The sequence below is a fragment of the Prionailurus bengalensis genome, chromosome C1 (genome assembly GCF_016509475.1).
Source record: "Prionailurus bengalensis isolate Pbe53 chromosome C1, Fcat_Pben_1.1_paternal_pri, whole genome shotgun sequence".
NCBI classification, from domain to species: Eukaryota; Metazoa; Chordata; class Mammalia; order Carnivora; family Felidae; genus Prionailurus; species Prionailurus bengalensis.
This window is the reverse complement of record NC_057345.1, coordinates 104,066,967-104,086,111: the sequence shown is the minus strand read 5'-3', so window position 1 is coordinate 104,086,111 and position 19,145 is coordinate 104,066,967. Positions and strand designations below refer to the sequence as shown.

General features: G+C 43.4%; 1 protein-coding gene across 4 annotated transcripts in view; it reads right to left on the bottom strand.

Moving 5' to 3' along the window:
* Nucleotides 1-19,145, bottom strand: part of BCL9 (BCL9 transcription coactivator) — an 85,032-nt gene that overhangs the window by 54,326 nt on the left and 11,561 nt on the right. The window lies entirely within an intron of this gene.

Here is a 19,145-nt window from a genome sequence, read left to right as displayed (position 1 = left end):
CGAGCGGTAAGGGCCAAAGGAGACCATGAGGACCACAACTGATCGCACCCTGCAAATGTCATGTAACGGTGAGTGACTACCTCTCACCCACTGATTGTCTCTCCTTATAGTGGGATACGCTTAGGAAAGTTTGTGACCCACTGTGTCCTCAGGGGCACCTGAGTGGGCCCGGTGTGTACAGCCTGGTGGATGGGGAATGTGCAGGCCGCTTCCCTGAGACCAAGTACCAATCTGTCTCTGCCAGGAATTGGTTCTGGCTGCTCAGCCAGCAGGGTGGCTCTAGAGCTTTGGACCTAAGCAGCAGATAACACACATGTGGTATTCCTGACCTCCCTTCCTTCCTTTGCTAGAGATGGATTTATGTGAATGAGCACCTATAGGAACTAAGGATTCCTTGCTCATTTTCTATGGGTCACAAGGATTGGTTCCTTACCCTGGCTAAGAGCATGGGCAGCCGTGACAAGTGAGGGACTCAGGGAGAGGCCCTTGGTCCCAGGGAACCCAAATGTGACATATTACAAGAGCACACTTATAAAGAATCCTGAAACAGAGCAGGATCCTCTCTCTTAGCACTGGCCTTAGAAACGAACAGGTGAATGGGGCACCTGGCTGGCTCAGTGGCCAGGGCACGCGGCTCTTGATCTCAGGGTTGTGTGTATTTGAGCCTCGGGTGGGTGTGGAGCTTCCAGAAGAAGAGAACAGCAACAGTAAATAAAATAATAATAGTAATTAGTAATAATAGTAAACCTAACCGGTGATTAATCTAAGAGGATGAAAAATGAACACACCTATTAATGAATAAATAAATGCTCTCGCAAAATGAAGACACCTTTTATAAGAAGGATCGTGGTGCTATTCTCCTGATTCTCTTCTTGTCTTTTGTATGAATACAGAGTTTCAATATGTCAGGTTTGTTTCCTTAATATAGCTGAGATAATTCAGTTTCCTGTGCTTCTAGGACGTGCCAGACAGAGAGGTGAGGGTGGTGAGGGAAATATTATGAATCCTCAAATCACAGCACACTAGGTCTAAGGAAGAACGTGGGTAAGTCAACCAACCCCTTCGTTTGACAGATGAGAAAATTGTGGCCCAGAAAGCTCACACAACGTGCCCGCGTGCACACAACTATGCTCCTCTGAAGACAGCATGTTGGGATATTTGCCTGAGAAAACATACCAGCTCTTCTCATCTGAGGCAAAAGAAAAACAAAAACGTTGTACATTTGTTGCTTTAGGGGGAAAAAGTCAGCGAAGTTGCCAAAAAACAAGGCTTCCCATTTATAGGCATCAGAAATGACCCAGTGGATATGAAGCTCTGAGCAGCCCAGGACTGACTCCTGCAAATGACAGAGGTACTGGGAAGTCACCTGAGGCAGAGATATCAGGGAGTTCATGTCCTTCCTGTTCTTTTACCCCATCTGGCCAGGATGAGCCCCAAAGGGGGCCGGTTGCTTCAAGGCTGTGTATATGTCCATCCAGTCCCCTTTAAGGAATATGCCTGTCCCCGAAACTATCACCAATGTCATGCCAAGTATTTGTTAAAAAAGAACATGATGACGCATTTGGGGGGCTGAAGGGCTAGAATGCCCCTAGTAAGGACCTCATCATCATGCCCACCTTTAAAATGGGTCTTCCTTAAAGCTAATCTTTCCTGCAGGCATGAAAGTGGTTCTGGTTTAAAGTTGGGGGTCTGTGGGGGCATCTGGGTGGCTCAGTCGGACTTCAGCTCAGGTCATGATCTCACAGTTGGTGAGTTCAGGCCCCTGCACTGGGTTCTGTGCTGACAGCTCAGATCCTGAAGCCTGCTTCAGATTCTATGTGTGTGTGTGTCTCTCTCTGCCCCTCCCCTGCTTGCCCTCTGTCTCTCTCTCCTTTAAAATAAATAAATATTACAAAAATTTAACACCAAAAAAAATTAAAAAAAAAATAAAGTTGGGGGTCTGATTCACATTTCTCCTCTGCATTCAAGCTTCGGCTCATTCATTTATTCATTTGTTCAGCTGGCACTTACTGGATTCCTATTCTGAGTCTGACATGAGGGTAGCTTTGAGAAGTTAGTAGCCCTGCAATGAAGGAGTAATTACTCTCTGGTAAACACTCACTTCTCCACCCCTAAAGACCGGGTTGTCTACCATTTTTCTTCTCTGAGAAATGTTTTCCCCTATTGGAGGTCTGGAGAGGGACAAATTTATAACTGCTTGGTTTAACGCATCTGATCTTCCTCAGGCAAAGGTCACGTGTCACCCAACTAGAGCTAAAGTGAAGCAGGTAGGTTCGTGGGCAGATCAGAGAGCACAAAGGTCAGAACCACAGGCAGAGAAATGGTTCCATAAGCTTTTAGACAGGAAGGTGAACGTGACATATGAAAAGATCTTATTCATTCACTCATCCGGTATGTGTTGAGAGTCAGTCAGGTGCCAGGCACTGTACTAGGCATAGGGATATAAGATTAAATAAGGGAACGGTCTTATTCTCAAGGATCTCTGGATTTGAAGGAGGAAACATACACATATGCAAAATTATAACAGAACGAAAGAAGTCCGAAAAGGAGTATGGACATGGTGCTCAGTGGAGAAAGAAAATGCTGAATTTGGGGACATTTTTGAGGTGGAGTCAACAGATCCTCATGACCATTTGGACGGAGAAGGTAAGGGAGAGAAGGAATTCAATGAGGCCAAGGTATCCAGCTTAAGGGACTGGATGGAAGGTGGTATTATTTAACTAGGACAGGGAATACTGGAGGAGATTCAGGCTGTTTAGATGAAAGCAAATGTGTTTTGTTTTGCTCGAGGTGCCCACGGAAGGCCATCGAAGTGTCTGTGGGCAGTTGAGAATGTGTCTGGAATTAGGGAGAGAAATCAGTCAATAATGTTATATTATGGAGCGGGGATGGGCCAAGGGATAGGATGACAGAGAGCAGCAAATGGTAGAGAGTATAAATATATAAGAACTTGAAAACACAACCCTTACTCCAAAGACGATGAGGATGCAAATCCCCTGCCTGCCCCACTTCAGACAAACTGCTTCCCCCTACATCACAAATGGCTTCCAGCTGTCAAATGGAAAAAGCGCTTTCCAGCCCACACCTTGTCTGCCCGTGGATTTGCACCGTTGACTCCTCCGTGCCTCGTGCGGTTCTCTCCCTGACGTGGCTTCCACGATACCACCTCTCTACTTCTCATTCTCCCTACTTTTCTTCAGCTCTCCTCTCCCTTCTCATTAGGGATCAGGGATCCCCACCATTCCATCCCAAGACCTGTCTTTTTTCCCAACGTGCTCTTCCAGGGTGATTGTGCATAATTTCAATTGCCACTTACAAACAGCTGGCTCTCACACCAATATCTCTAACCCGGACATCCTGGGGAGCACACAGAAAGCACACCATAACTGTTTGCTGAAACGAGCTGAGCTCTAACTGGATTTTTCCAAACACTAGCCCCGTTAGGCATCACCATGCCCGTAGAGTCCCACAGAGTCTTCAGATTCAACATAAACAGAACTAATCTCCTGTGGTCAATCCTCCTTTTTTAACCTCTATTTGTTCTTTTTGTTCAGAAAGTGACACCTTTAATGCCGAAGTGCCTGAACCAGAAAACAGCATCTCCTAGACCCTTTCCACTCCTTATTCCCACACTATCTTGCAGATTCTGCCTCCGATATGTTTTATTTATTTTTTTAATGTTTATTTTTGAGACAGAGAGAGACAGAGCGTGAACAGGGGAGGAGCAGAGAGAGAGAGGGAGACACAGAATCCGAAGCAGGCCCCAGGCTCTGAGCTGTCAGCACAGAGCCCGACACGGGACTCGAACTCACGGACCATGAGATCGTGACCTGAGCCGAAGTCGGACGCTTAACCTACTGAGCCACCCAGGCGCCCCTCCGATATGTTTTAAATATGCCCCTTCCTCCTCATTCTACCTGCCAGCAACCCTCACCACCTCTTTCCTGTTTCCCTGTGACAGTCTACTGGTTGATATCTCTGTCCCCAGTCTTGTCCTATTCCAAAGTACTGTCAGAATGACCTTATAGGATAAAGTTCAAATTCCTTATCATGTGACAGACTTTTTCCTCCACTAACCCCCTGCCCTTGTCCTTCTACTTTCTCCAAAAAGAATCCTCCTCAAGAAAGTAGTTATTTACTAAGAAGACTTGGGTCTCAAATGGCTCCACGATCTTGCAAATTCTGTTCCCTCTTACTGGGTGCCTTTCCTCTACTTGCCTCTCTTCCCCATTTGTTCACCCAGAAGACTCCCCTAGACCTATAAGAATTTCTCCTCCCCTACCTCCCCCAGCTGCCCAGTCATCACCTTCCCTCTTCTCGGCTCCAATTAATATTTTTTTTGCCACTTTATATAGGGCTATTTATTTATCACTGTACAACACAGTATGCTTCCTGTAGGGAGGGCATTTATCTTATTATTTCTAGGAATCCTTAGCCCCTGACACAGTGGTGGGTACTCAGGGAATGATTGAATAAGTGAATGAATAATGAGAATGGTGAGGGAGACAGGACAGATGACCAAGAGAGCCATGGTGGGGGAGCGGGGGGTAGCCCCTGGCTGGCTCAGTCAGAAGAGCACATAACTCTTCATCTTAGGGTTGTGAGTTCGAGCCCCACGTTGGGTGTAGAGATTACTTAAAAATAAATAAATTAAATAAGTAAATAAATAAGCAAATAAAACTTAAAAAAAAATAGAAAATGGAAACACGTGCCAAGGACACACATAAAGAAATGCATCCTCGGGGCGCCTGGGTGGCGCAGTCGGTTAGGCGTCCGACTTCAGCCAGGTCACGATCTCGCGGTCCGTGAGTTCGAGCCCCGCGTCAGGCTCTGGGCTGATGGCTCGGAGCCTGGAGCCTGTTTCCGATTCTGTGTCTCCCTCTCTCTCTGCCCCTCCCCCATTCATGCTCTGTCTCTCTCTGTCCCAAAAATAAATAAATGTTGAAAAAAAAAAAAAAAAAGAAATGCATCCTCTCTTGAACTGCCCTCTGATCTGGGCCTAGACAGAAAGAGGCCTTTCTTCAAAGATGTCCTCAAGTCTAATGATTTCATTTACTAAGTCTTTTAGGAAGATCTGTGGGAAGGAAGGAAGCAGGTAAAAGAAGATTGTTAACAGGTTGCCTGAATTTGTCCTCCTTTTCTCATCTCATCCCTTTCTTGTACTTGAAAAAAAAAAAGTGAAAGGCTCAAGTAAGGGTATAAGAAATCACCAACGATTACTAATTGTTCCGTTTGGATCCAAGTAAAATGACTAAGAAAGTTGCTTGGCTTTGCTTCTTTTTCATCTTTCTGGTTCAGCATTGCCCAGGTAGGAAATGACTGACAGAAGGGATTTAAGCATTGTTACAAGTTGGACCAAATGGTATCTCGTCTCTGAAACTTCCCAGTGCCACGAAGTCCAGCATTCTGTGTGGTGTGTGTCAACAGCGCATTGTTACGAAGAATTTGCTCTGTCGGGTTTTAAAGTCTCGTTCGATCACAGTTGTGCCCTAAAACACTTCAATCCTATGACAGAGTGCTATTGGCGAGAAGCAGCATGACTAGAACTTTCTTGGAATGAGAGGGTGCCTTGGACGTCTAAAAAGATAAGGCATTGGCTCCAGAGGTAGGTGGGCTCGTTAGCATATCTAAAGCTCCATAGGCAAAGGCTTCCATTCCTGGGAGGATGAAGCCTGCTCCGTGGAGGGGAGTATAAGGGGTTTGCTAGTGTTCGTGTGTGCAACCGCGTTGCAGAGTAGGTTGTGTGCAATTTGAAAGTGCAATTATTAGAGCTGAGATGTAACATAAAATTTGAAATAGAGGGTGGAAAAGCAGTCAGACCTGCTGGGTCACTAGCAAAGCCACCCTCAAAGTAGATAAGGGGATCTCTGCCTTAGGAGGAAGGAGAGATTGGTTCCTGAGATGGGGGGGGGGGGGGTGGTCCTAGGACAAGAACGGATTTAGGCTTCATTATGCAGGAACACTACTTGCTTTCACTTCTTACGGTCTCATTATTTCCACCCATATTCTCCTCTAACAGAGTTAGGCATTATTCCCCACTGAGGCTCAGTTACATGCCAAGTTTGATGCTTTAGGAAAATACTGATTTTTATATCATTAATTGTTGAGGATATTTGGTTTTTCAAAATGAAATATTTTCTCCTTGCTTTTACTTGACTCAGAAATAAATGAACAGGTTCCATTTTGTTTTTCCCTCCTAAATTTCCCTTAGGCATATACCAAATGTGTGTGAAATGTCAACTCAATTAGAATATTTTGGAAATAAGGTATCTATAACCGTGAAAAGCAGGCCAGGGTAGAATTCTCTTCCTAAACTTATTAATGATATTGCTTGGTCCACACACATATACGGACGGATAAAGCAACCACACAGTGCAAATTTTCTGGCACACTTCCTACTTCCAATTGGAAGTTGGCTGTAGAAATGCCAACTCCCTGTTGCCTCTAGAAATGCTTTAAACCAATCAGATCCTTTGTCTTGATGATAAATTAAAAAAACATGTGCCCCCTTCCCCCCATATGTTTACAAATTGTTAATACACTGGTTGTAGTCTCTCTCTGAAGGTTAATGAGAGCGATAAGACTTAAAAAACAGTTGTTTGGGGTTCTAGCAAACTGGGAATTACAAGTATTGTGTTGGTTATCTAGGACAGGGCTGGCAGCTGGTGAGATGACGGGGTTGAAATGGGTGGAGCTGGAGGGATGGAATTAAACATCTATTGGGCACCTACTAGGTACCAAGCGCTATTTAGCATTTTACATCCATATTGCATGTAAGCCTGGGGAATAACAATCCCCATTCTAAATTCCCTAGCAGTTTGCTTAAAGATCAATATTTCATGATTTAAATAAGTGCAAAGATGAAGTGAAGCCAATCTCAGTAATTTGAGCTGGTCTGGGGAATTGATTCAAATTCTGCATCATGGAATACTCCGGTCTGCAGGGCAGCCATTTTCTAGGGCACTTGTAACTTAGAGACAGCATGGAAGGGGCATGGTCTCCAGCTTTCAGCACATCTTCACTGTGACCGAGTGGGGGTTCACTTAGCCAGGCAAGAGAAGGATGCTGAATGTCAATAGCAAGCTACTTGTAAATTCTGTCTCAGGCATATCTTCTTCTGAGATGGATGGTATTAGCAGCCCTGCAAAAGGAATATCAGCCTATTCTATTACTCATGTGTCCACAGTTACACTGTGTGAAGAGCAGTGGAAATCCACTGAAGAGTTGCATGGGCTGGAGCAAGTGATCTCACCTCTTTGGGCTTCAATTGTCTCGTTTGTAAAATTAGAAAGTTGGAGTAGGTGATGGCTTACGATTCTTGATATTCTTCATATAGGCGTTGGCAAATACATTAGGTTTCAATGTCCTCATCTGAAGAACAACTAGCTTGGTTTTATTGTGGCTATAGAGTTATGAGAAAGCATGGAAAAATGCAACTCAGGAAAATCAACAATGGTGCTGTTCAACAGAACTTCCTGCAAGGCTGGAAATGTTCTCTAGTGACACTGTCCAAAATGGTGGTCATTAGCTACATGTGGCTCCTAAATTCTTGAAATGAGGCCAGTGTGATGGAAGAACTGAGTTTTAAACTTTATTTAATTCTACTTAATTTCAATGTAACTGGCTACATGTGGATATTGGCCACCATATTGGATAGGGCAGATATCAACTGCATTGTAAGCAAGAACTTTAAGTATAAAGATAAAAGATTAAGGGAGTGATTTGGGAATTGTTTCAATTGAAGAATAAAGAAAGGCATGAGTTTAATTTAGGCAATTTACAGACAGAGCAAGCACTATTATTGTATTAGACCTCTGAAAAGAAGGATGGACTCTCATTTTGTAAGGATGGCAATGATAACAATATCTTACAATTGTTTATAACTCTATGCTCTCCCAAGTTCTTTTATGGCTATAATTTGATCCTCACAATAACCCTGTGATGTAGAAGACAAGTCATATGATCTCATTTTACAGATGAGGACATTGAGACCCGGATGCTTGCCCAAGGTCACAGGCTTCAAACAAAAATGAAGTCGAAATCTGAAGCCATCACTTCAGACCGCATTTTCTCCAGTTCCTTTCTCAGACAGTACAACCTTCAATCCTTCCTCTCACCTAACTTCACCAACAGAAGTGGAAACAAATTATATAATCCTTCTAAACATGATAAGAATAAGAAAGATGGGGAGAAAGCAAGGGACTCGGTGATCTACCATCTAGATAATCAAACCCTGAAAAAACCAAGAGTTAGTGGTGTGTCTTATAAGAGAGAAAGGAGTACAAAATGAAGTCCCACTATGTGCCAGGCATTTTGCAGATTAGAGTTGACAGAACACTTCTATGAGGAGCATCTCAGCAGGATTGTATTATTGGCAAAGTTCCTAGTCTGAGATCACACACCTATTGAGTGGTATAACCAGGATTCTATGCTACAGCTCCTGGCTGTTTATAAAAGTCACATTCACGTTCAAAAACGAGGAAGACACCCACCCCCTGCCTGCCCTCCCACACCTCATCCCAGAGGACGCTGTACAGCAGGTAAGCATGCAGGCTTGGGAGTCCCCCAGACTCCATGTGAACCTCACATCTGACATTGCTCATGGGATTTACGTTTCTGGGTCTCGGTTTCCTCAATGCAAAACCGGGGAATCTTTTTACCTGCCTTATAAGGTTTTGAGGTGGACTTAGTGAACTAATTTCTGAGAATACTTAGTATCAGTGCCTGGCACAAGTGCTTAGTGAATAGTAGTTATTAATATTTCACAATATTATTGAGATGCTGCAGACTGCAGTTCTAAAACAGGAATTTCAAAAACTACTTCAGACAAGGTAGCATTTTTGCTAAAGTCTACCAAGTAGACAATCTCTGGAGGACAACAGACACTCACTTGGACACCACAGGTTGAGTCGGAGACTATAAGTTTAGCATCAGTGATTAAGGCAGAAGCAGTGAGAAGATGCCTTTGCTCAAAGTGGCCCAGGAGCTGACTTTTCCTGACTTTCCAACTCCTGTGAGACAAATAGCAAACATGGTCCTCTCTTGAGCTCTAACCCCACATACCCTAGTCCTCGTTGTCCATCTCTACGTGAATGTGACACCTGCATAAAAAGCCAACATACCCCCGGAAGAACAGATTCTCATTCGTTCATTCACTTGACAACTATTCATGAAACACCTCATACGTGGCAGGCTTGGTTTTATAGACTATGGCTACGAACAAGACGCACTCCTAGAGCTTGCTTTTGGTAGAGGGGAACAGACACAAAGAAAGGGGACAAATAAATAAGAGCATTTCGGATTATGGTAAATGCCGTGAAGAATAAAAAGCAGGATGATGTGATAAAGGGTGGCTGTGGGCAAAGGGTATGGTAATGGATTGGGTAGGAAAGGCCTCTCTTCGGAGGTGACATTTAAGCTGAGTCCTGACTGGCAAGAAAGGGCCAGGTAGGTGAAGATCTGAGGGCAGAGTGTTGTGGGCAGAGTGTATATTAAATGCAAAGGCCCTGAGGCAGAAATGACCTTGGTACATTTGAGGGACTGCCAGGTGGGCAATGTGGCTAAAACGGAAGCAGGACAGAGTGCTGGGAGATAAGGTTGGAGCAGATCAGGGCCAGCTCACGTGGAGCTTACACCGGGCAGTGGTAAGAAGTTTGGATTTTATTCTAAATGCAGTGGAAGGCCATTTGGATATTACTAAGCAGGGGAGCAATGAGATTTGATTTGCCTTTTAAAAAGGTTCCCCCTAATCCTGCCACCCCCTCGCCCAAACACGTAAGTGCAAGTGTGCAAGTGCACGCATTCAGTTCCTCTTAAGAGCGGCGTCATTTTGCCAGTTTTCTGTCATGTGTGAGTCAACCCCCACCCCCGTGTAATCTGTTGCCAAATCCTACCAGGTCTGCCTCCAGTGTTTCTGAAACTCAACCCCCCCTTTGCCTTTCCACGGCCATCACCGCAATTCTAGTCCTCAAGCCTTCACGCCAGAAAGGCTTCGGTAGCTCCCCCACTGGTCTTCCGGACTCTCATCTAACCCTGCTGCAGCCCACCCCACATACCACAGCCAAATGAATCTTCCCAAACTAAAGATCTGCTTACACCACCTCTCCGCTCAACAACTTTCAGTGGCTCCCCACTGCCCACGAAGCTAAGTTGTAATTCTCTAACCCAGTATTCAAGATCCTACAGCATGTATCCTAAACTGTGCCTCTCTCCACGCTCACCCAGTTCCCTTCTATGCTTTGGCCAAACTGATCTACTTGGCTCTTCTTGGAACATGCCTTTGCTTTTACTTTTGTGGTGTCCTGGGTCTGAATGCATGCCCCCTCCGCTCACATCTGTTGAGATCCTATGCTGCTCTATCCCCAGAGTCGAATGATACCATCTTCGCGCTGCCTCCTCTGTTTTTTCTGACTAGATGTGAACCTCCCACAGGATTCTGTCGGAACCTTTTTAAGGCATTTATTCCACTGTTCTTTGTATTACAGCTATCCGCGTACGTCTTACTCCTCTACTAAATGATTAGCTCCTTGAGGATGATGATTGAAGCTTATTCATTTTTTATGCTTGTTAGTCCCTAGCAGAGAACATAGCATGCAGGAGGTGGTTAATAAATATTTGTTGAATGAATGAACAAATGAATAGACAAATATACCTAAAATTCATCTTTAGGCGGCATTGTTCAATGAGGTGATTTTAGAAAATTATGAATAATCATAAGAGGGAATAAGAAGAAGGGTCTAGCCCTTTAATCTTCACCATGGCATCTCAGGGCTCCCGGGAAACACAAATAAGCATGGAAATAGGTTTCCATTGTTTTACATGGAATGGATGTCAGAAAAAGTCACTTGGGAGTTGCTGAAAATTATGCACTGTGTTAACAGTGCCCTAGGACATAGATTCCATGTCTGGGGCTCCCCACTACCCATAGTCCTTCAATCCCCAAGGTAGGTTTAGGGAAATAATGTAGAACCATTTCCCTTAGCAATTAATTTTGAGTCGAGCAGTTCCTTTTCAGAAAAAAAAGATAAAAGTTTCATCTAATTCCCTCATTCTTCACTGTAGTATTAGTATATTAGCATTCCAGAAAGACTGACTTAGTGTGTTGGGGTTTACCTCAATCAATTGTGTTGTGAGCTCACTTATCGTAAGTGACTTTGCTTTGGAAGAAAGTAGTGAATGAATGTCCCCACAGAGGAAAGGCCCCTATTTATGTAGAAAATGGGTACATTTGCTGGGGAAGCAAGAAGATAACCTTTCCTCACGACTATCTTGGGTGTCTTGCATTGATCTTGACTTGACTCTTTTCATGAAAGGGGAAAACTAGATGTCCATGTTGTTTTTTTAAGCTATGCATATTGTTAGTACATGGTTTCACTGTGAACCATCTGTTATTAATTAGAGCCGAGAATCATGAAGATCTCACGAAGCAATGGTACCTGTTTTTATTCCTTCCTAAGAGTTAACAGACTCCTCTTGGAAGATTAAGGGATACACCAGAGGTCAGTCCATCACTGAGACATGTGAAGGTTGATACTTGCTCAGGATGTCTTACCTCACCCTGGGCTGCCACCCCCTGTGAATCTCATCCACGCCAACAAAGCTTCTCACCCATCAGCAAGCTGGATACCAGTTGTGGGATTTGAGCCCCAGGAGTAGTTCCCTGTATCATTTCTGTTGTTTTTCTTTTCTTTTTTTTTTTTTTTTTAAATTTTTTTCAACATTTATTTATTTTTGGGACAGAGAGAGACAGAGCATGAACGGGCGAGGGGCAGAGAGAGAGGGAGACACAGAATCGGAAACAGGCTCCAGGCTCTGAGCCATCAGCCCATAGCCTGACGCGGGGCTCGAACTCCCGGACCGCGAGATCGTGACCTGGCTGAAGTCGGACGCTCAACCGACTGCGCCACCCAGGCGCCCCTTTCTTTTCTTTTTAAACATCACAATAGTAACTTATTCTGAAATATGAAGTCCTTGTAACATGTCCTAAGGTGAGGAGTGAGAGCAAGGCTTTCTAAGTCTGGTTTCTAGAGTGTGTGTGTGTGTGTGTGTGTGTGTGACTTTATTATCAAGAGTTTAGGTAAACAGCCTTTTTCCAGCTTCTTAAAAACCTCTGTTTTCTCTGGGACTAGTTTCTCACCTTCAGGACCCACGTACTCAAATTGCCCAGAATGTCCAGGAAATCTTTTTCACACACTGTTCTCACACCTCTTTCTAAGAGACATCGATGGGAAGGTGAGGGCGTAAGTCCTATGCCTAGACAGGACTGAGGTATCCACACTCTTGCCTGTGGTTCTCTAGGGGAGGGAGGAAGAGAGTGCGATTCTGTTATAACATTTGGCTCTTTGAGGTCAGAAGGGCTCTCCTGTAGCTCAGGAAAATGGGGTAACATTTGCATCTTTGGATCGCAGCAAAGTAATTCATAATGGGTACAGCCATGCAGAGTGGATGGGATGGGAGAAACTGGGTGCAAATGCCAATTCTACTCCTAACAAATGGGCAGTCCTGGGCAAGCGACCCCCTCCTCCAACACTGGCCCCTGGTGAGGCTCAGTTTGCCCAGCTGTTAAAGAGGAGCAGTATTATCTGCCCAGGTTACAAGGGATGGCATATGTGAAGCCTCTTATATTCTTCTAGACAAGATGGAGACATATGGGGGGCACAACGGGAAAATGTGGTAGATTGATAACTCAAAAACTATGACTTCCCAAAGGACTCTGTCTTTGGCCCTGTCTTGCTCCATTTGTACAGCAATGATTTAAAGCTATAGAAGACGTTTTTAAATGTTTTCATTTGTGGATGTTACAAAATTGGGAGTCACGGCCATCAAATGCAAACAAACAAACAAAAAACCCAAAGTCAAAAATCCTCAAAATGTCAGTGCTAACAAAAGGAATTTTCAAAGTGACCAAAGCATAAACGACTTAGGTCCAACACAGAAATTACCAAAAAGTCCAGGTTGCCCACATAGCAGCACGTGTTCAAAAAAAAGGAGGCTCTAGAGGAGAGTAAGGAAGGAGAAAGAGCAGGGGAAGGAGAGCTTAACACTTCTCTGATGAGATGCTGGAAAAATCGGATGTACTTGCAGGTTGTACCAAGAGAACTATGGTACCTAAAGCAAGGGAGGTGATCATTCTCTACTCCTATGGAGCAAAATGATCAATTCTGCATACCTTTCTGTAAAAGGAACACAGAGAAACTGAGGTGCATTCAGGAGAGTGGCCAAAGGTAAAGATTTCTATACCATGTCCTATGAAGAACTCAGAGTATTCAACTTGGAGAAAAGAAGCCTTAGAGAGACCCCCATAGCTGTTGCAAACATGGGAAGGGGCCACAAGGGGTTAAGACAGTGAGGCCAACTCTATATATTTCTGCAGACAGAACGAGGACTAGAGAGTAGATGAAAGCCGAGCTCACAACAGGTGCACTGGGCCGCCCTAGTGACTGTCCTGCTGGTGATTCTCAGAGGCTGTGTGGCTCCTTGGGAGAATGTTATCATCAGGGGTTCATGCACCAGAGGAACTCAAATTTTCCTTCTACTCTTAGAAATCCATGGCCATCATTGACCCCAGTGTCACTCACAGTTTTCCCTCAAGGAAACGTCTTTGGGAGATAGGTCCTAAGGTAAATACTTTTAGTAGAACACATTTTATTGGGAAAAAAATCCCTGAGTTCTGTAGCAAGCCCTGATTTCAATCAGCAGCACAGGACTATGAAAAGGGGACTGGATTTGGAGACACTAATTGGGGTCAAATTCCAGCCCTGGAGCTTGCCAGCTATTTGCCTTTAGGCCAATTACTTGACTCCTCTGAGCCTCACTTTCTTCATCTGGCAATATTAATACTTATTTCAAGGGTCGTTGGGAGGATTAAATGAGATACCATATCGCCTCAATTCTAAGATGGGTAGTTTTTCACCTTTTAATAGCTCGCAAATCAAGATGCATTCTTTTAAAATATAATTTCTTGTCAAATTGGTTTCCATACAACACCCAGTGCTCATCCCAACAAGTGCTCTCCTCAATGCCCATCACCCACTTTCCCCTCTCCCCCAACCCCTCAAGATGCACTTGAACACTGGTAGTGTGCCATAGTTTAATTGAGAGTGTTATTTTGTGTCATAGTGGCACATAAAGTAATATGGGTCTTACAAAAATCAATGGCGACTTATATTCAAAGGAATATAACACATATTAAACACTTAGCATAATGACTGGCACACCATGAGAGCTCAATGCCCTGCTAATTCCCTTTTTCCTTTGATAGATAACACCTTCACAACCTCTTGAGAAACAGGGAGGTCCTCAAGAATTAATAATTGGTACTGGTCTACAGATTCTCACAATGGTAAACTAAGGAGAAAGTTCGCACTAGATCCCAAGGAGGATCCATTCTATTCTACACACACACACACACACACACACACACACACACATTCTTTATATACTTTATATAAATTTATGTTTATATATATTCTTTATATATTTATATATATGTGTGTGTATTTTTTATCATCCCATTTCCTGTAGTCGCGTAAACCTTGTATAATTTTCCAACTTTGCTTAGTGAGTATATTTTGGTTCAACATTTATTGAGCGCAAGGCTAAATGTTTTGCCTACTTTATCTTAGGAAAGAGGATATCCTTGCCTTCACCAGAAGTCTACCACCATCTTCCAAACCAATCACCTACCACAGAATGTCTTTGTCAAGTTTAATATCCTTCACATCTGACTCCTTTCCTCTTCTGGTGCTCAATTCAAGATGCTTTACTTTGTCACAAGAAGCGTATAATCAACTCCATGCTCCAATGATATATGAGTAAGGGAAATTTTTTCATGACCTGGCTGGCCCTGAACATAATCACCAGAGAGGCTCTTTGTAGTCAGATACTGTGGTTTTAAGTGTGGATTTTTGTCTCACGTAAGGACATATCTTGTCTTTTATAAAATGTTATCAAGCATGCTTGTCTCAATGTTATTTTTTTGTGTTAGAGTTACACAGGTTAATTACATATTACACAAAACCCGATTCTTTTTTCTTTCTTTCTTCTTTCTTTCTTTCTTTCTTTCTTTCTTTCTTCTTTCTTTCTTTCCTTTTTTTCTTTTTTTAAGTAGGCTTCACGCCCAGCGTGGAGCCCAACACGGGGCTTGAACGCACGACCCTGAGATCAAGACCTGAGCTGAGATCAAGAGTTGGACGCTTAACCGACTTAGCCGCCCAGGCGCCCCTAAACAAAATCCAATCCTTTATAGCTGCCTCACATTTAACTGTTTAATGGTACATATTATCTTATCTTCCATTAATATTTGAAATTCACTTGCTAGCTCTTCTTCTCTCTCCCTAAACCAACTTCTGGACAGGTGATCGCTGTTTAGTACTCCCAGCAGAAAATGAACAGTGGCAAAGTTATGTTTTTAGTTGGCGTGTTAGTTGATGTTTATTGAGGGCTCACTATATACCCGTCACTGTGCTAGATCCTAACCAGAAAGATAAATGCTAGACCTTCAAGGCATTCATCTTCGAGGCCAGACATGGAGCAGAAGCCACACTGAGCAGGGGCTCCCTTGAGTGACTGACACTTCACTGACTCATCTGTGGCCTCCACTCCATCTGTAAAGGTACAGACATAGGCCCATGATGCGGGGTGATCACGGCCAGTGGTGGGCTCCTCTAGGAGCCTGCCCTCTGCTATTCCCGCAGTAGAGTTGTCTGCCCACCAGAAGTTGGCATGTTTGTTTCCAAACCTACTTAGTCTAGTTCCTCCCGTCACTGTTATTACACGATTTAAGTAAATGTACGTAACATAAGGAATATGAATAAAGAAGAGAGAATTTCTTTCTACCAGAGCTCAGGTGAATGTTTGGGAAAGGCACAGGAAAGGTGAACTACTAAAAACATGTGCCGTCAGTGTATGCGTGGGAGAGCCACCTGTAAAAAATCTGGAAAAATCTGATTGCTTCACAGAATGGCTTTAAGATCTTGCTCTACTTTAAAGGAAACCAAGACAAAATGATTGCAAAAGCCTCAGAGGTGTGGCTTATATGAGAAATAGGGCACAGAACTCTAATGGGAGGCCTGAAACTCAAAAGACAAGAGAGGCCTTGGCCCTACATCAAAAATTTGAGGGATGTTTTAAGTTGAAATAAAAGCTTAAGGAACGATTCCATCATTTTGTATGATTCCTGCTTTAACTAACTTGTTCAACCAAATCACCAACTATTCACTGCATAGGGCATAAGAGTTTCCACTGTTAACATAATAGTATGTTTAAAGCTACAATATGGGGGGCTGAGGCATACAAGACGACTTCTTCTTGGGGAAAGGAGGGCTCAGGACAGGCTCCATGAAGGAGGTTAGTCCTGAATTGGGTGCCAAAGAATAGAGTAGGCGTTCCTAGGGAAATAAGTAAGCCAGTCACTCCCCAGGAGAGGAATCAGCATAGTCACAAAAGTCGGCTTTCTAGACTTTGTCAATCAACCCAGAGGTAAGACAACACAGGTCTGACTCTGTTCAGTCATTGCTATGTGTCCTTAAGCAAGTCGTGTGTGCTTCCGTGTCTATATCTGGAAGATGAAGACAACTGTGGGTCTGTACCTCAGCAGACTGTTGTGAACATTACAGGAGATGACCTTTAGATAATCATGCATTAATAAAAACATTGCAAAATTATCTTAAGGCTTACTGGGAGCAAGGGAGTAAGACAATCTGTGGATGATCCTGGAGATTAAAGAAATGTGGCACACCTCTTCTAAAATTTCCTGCCACAAACATAAGCTGGAGAAAGTTCAAGAGAAGGGAAGGTGTGATGTAAGTTCCCAGGTGCCAGGAGACCGGCAAGCCAATACTCTTAACAACCAATCCGCAATATCAAACATCAAGGCTCACCCACCACTTTCAGTGGACCCGTTTGGTTCTCCCAACAAGCGTGCAAAGCAAGTATTGCTATTATCTCCATCTTACAGATGAGGGGACTGGGTCTCCTAGAAGTCAAGCATAGCACTCAAGGTTGGACAGATGATAAACACAGAATATGGACCAGAACCCTGGTCACCTGATTTCAAACTCTGTGAGCTTCCCAACACCCTGGCTGCCTTTCTTGTCGGCCGTTTAGTTCACAAACCGTGGGCTGCAATGTCCCTATTTGTTCATTTGTTAAAACTTTTCATAGGACGGGAGGCTGCAACTAATAGCTCAAATGAGGGTTGGAGATTATCAAGGATTTCAATTATCCTGCCTATCTCTGACCTCCATTACCAAGGATAATCTGAAGCGAGCTCGAGCAATTTTCTGAAACTTTCATTAATTTTAAATAAATTTATACAATGTCATTCCCCCCCTTCCCCTTTATCCAAATTAAAATGTCCTTGTCTTTTCAGTCTCTCATTATAGGCAAATCCTTTGCATGTCTTGGAGATGGTCTGTTGTTTTTCTCTAGGTCTTTTGTATTTCTGCTTTGTTTTCTTTGAGACGAAAGGACCCAATGCCGAATTCTGATTTTAAGGTGAAGTCATGACATCAATGTATGTCATTAAAATGTTTTATTGTAATTACAGAACTAGTCAATGCCAAATTATGTGCACTATATTATTTTCTGCATCATTCTTTATCCCATTCTCAAAGTTAATACAGCCTATTATATCTCATTCATTCTTCTGGCTGCCTCTGCACAGCAAGCAGATGTCTCCATTGAGCAATCCACAATGAATCCGAGATCTTTTTCCTGGGCACTTACAAGTGGAGTAATTCAGAGCCCATCAGTGAGTATGAGCTGTTTCAATTGTTCCTTCCAGTGTACATTAGCTCGCACTTGTCTACATAAAATTTCAAAGAATCATACATATTACAGATGGAAAAGACCAGTTAGTTCATCAGGCCTGCCCACTCGGCCAGCAAGAGTAAGCATGGAAGCACTTCTACCAGTTCATGCTATTTTAATTATGTGTATTAATAATAATTACAATTACTGTTTATACTACATGGTTTCTTTCATCCTAAAATCAGTTAAAAGGCTTTCTTTTTAAAGCAACGTTTCTTTTCCAAAAGGGAACTGGAGGTCAGACACCAACGTTACTAGACCCAAAGCCAGCCCGACGTGGGGCACCTGGGTGGCTCAGTCGGTTAAGCGTCTGACTCTCGGTGTCACCTCAGGTCATGATCTCATGGTTTCACGAATTCGAGCCCCGCGTGGGGCTCTGCACTGGCTGCGTGGAGCCTGCTTGGGATTCTCTCTCTCCCTCTCCCTCTCTGCCCCTCCCCCACTCGCACCGTCTCTGTGTCTCTCAAGATAAATAAATAGCTCTGAAAAACCCAGTCCGACAAAACCCAGAACTCAATTCAGTTCAGTTCAGTAAACATCTCTGAGCGCCAGCTACTCGTAAGGCAGGGGCCGTGTTGGGTGTTTACAGGGATCTGTAGGTGAATGGCACCTAAAACCTGCCCTCTTGTTTATCGCCTATTAAGGGATTTGTGATGGTGAACGTGTAGAGCTCTTACGGTCACTTCAAGAAAAGAACCAGATAACATGCACACTCTGGGGATGGAGAGACTCCTCAGGCTCTAGGAAGGGTGAGCATAATGTCCATCAACAGAGATCGGGGAAAAAAGGGACTTGAGCAAAGAACCAAACAAAAACAAGGGACAAAGTCTGTGAGCAGAAGATGTCTACAGGCCTCTCCAAACATTTAATTGATGACTTTGAATTACAATCAGAACACACAGATTACCAATCATGAATATACTTATGGAGCGAAGGCAGAACGTTTTAAATTGGGACTGGTATTTTGCTTTCTTTTGTTTGTTTTGGTTTTTTGTTTTGTTTTGTTTTTGTTTTTTTTTTTTTTTTTCAGATAACCTGGTATTGTATGTAAGAAAAATTGAGAACTCCCAACCACAGACTAAAATCTCCATTCCAAATTTAAATGGATAGGTGACCCACTTGCCGGTAACTTAGTACTTTTAACGCCTCACGATACAGCTGAAAGCGGACACTGGTGTACCATTTGGCCACTTGGGGGATTTGTAGTTTCTTGTTGGATTGCTGGACAACTTGAGATCTTCAAACTAGAATGCATAGAAAACAGGATTCCATTTTCTGGTCCTTTTAATAGAAACACATGTAAGTGCAGACCAGGAAAACACAAATATATTCTT